The following is a 1,169-nucleotide window of genomic DNA, read 5'->3' as shown; positions in this document are numbered from 1 at the left end:
CAGCCACATTTCCATTCAATAAGTGTAAATGTAAACCTTCTCTCTGGCCAAAAGAAAACCCTCATAAAGATTTAGGCCCATGTATGTATGGTATTTTGACTACTCACTTGATTTGGAAATGGGAAGTGCTTGGGACAAATACAGGCCTTGAAGCATAGAGATGCGTTTATGAGAAGGGCCTGGCATCTGCTGATAATGAGCTATGGCCTCGATCCAAACCCCAATTTCATTACTCACAGCTTTCATTGGACCCAGAAATCATATCCTCTTACCTTCAGTCTCCAACATTCCTATCCCTTTATCTTGCAAGCTAGAATTGAGGCCAGCTCTAGCATTTGGTCCTGGGGAAGGGAAAGAACTAGAGCATGGCTCAAAGGACAATCCTTTCTCTCAGACTAGCTTGGGGATGCACTCAGCTCACTTGAGCACACTGTGGCCCTGTGTACCTGAACCCAGGAAAAGTACCTTAAGCCAATAGATAAGCCTCCATCTTTTTAGTCCAGAACCATCTATTTTTTTTTTTTAAGATGTGCTATACTGGGCTGGGGATGTAGCTCAGTTGGTAGAGTGCTTGCCTCACATGCACAAGGCACTGGGTTCAATCCCCAGCACCTCAAAAAAAAAAATGTGCTATACTTGACTTTCTTGCACCTTTTGTTTTCAGACATGTATACTCTGCCTCCCGTGCCATTTCTCATGTCTAACTTCCTGACTCTAACTCTGACTTCTAACTTCCTAACTTCAACTCTGACTTCTAACTTCCTAACTTCCTGACTCCTGGACTGCTTTCCTCTTACTTGGATCAGATGTCTAATACTATTCCTCTAGTGCTAACATTGTTTCCTACTGTACCCGGTCAACCTTGTGCTTGGTCTAGCTCAGCCGACCTTGGCCAGTGTCCCTCCTGGGAGTCACCTACAGTCAATGAACAGGATCCACACACTGCTAATCTCTCAGGCATTGTCCTTCTCCCAAACTGCTCCTTACACTTTCCCTTTGTTCAGAAACTTATCTTTTCCTTCATCCTTACTTCCACTAATTTGGGTTTTGTTGATACTGTGTCCCTAAAGTCCATCAAATCTATACACTACTTGCTTTAACTCTAAGGCCAAAGTCCAGGCTCATCGTTTTTACCCAAGTCTGTTGCTTTTCTTCTGATCTCCTTGATT

General features: G+C 43.5%; 1 non-coding gene across 1 annotated transcript; it reads left to right on the top strand.

Annotated features, from left to right (window-relative positions):
- Positions 1-543: 543 nt before the first annotated feature.
- Positions 544-617, top strand: Trnav-cac (transfer RNA valine (anticodon CAC)). The gene has a single exon. It is a non-coding gene; the product is annotated as a tRNA-Val (tRNA).
- Positions 618-1,169: the final 552 nt, after the last annotated feature.

Source organism: Marmota monax, unplaced genomic scaffold (assembly GCF_021218885.2).
Source record: "Marmota monax isolate L192 unplaced genomic scaffold, Marmota_monax_Labrador192_F-V1.1 WCK01_AAM20220418_F8-fsc00224, whole genome shotgun sequence".
Taxonomy (NCBI): domain Eukaryota; kingdom Metazoa; phylum Chordata; class Mammalia; order Rodentia; family Sciuridae; genus Marmota; species Marmota monax.
The sequence above is the reverse complement of the archived record's forward strand: the minus strand, read 5'-3'. Positions and strand labels throughout refer to the sequence as shown.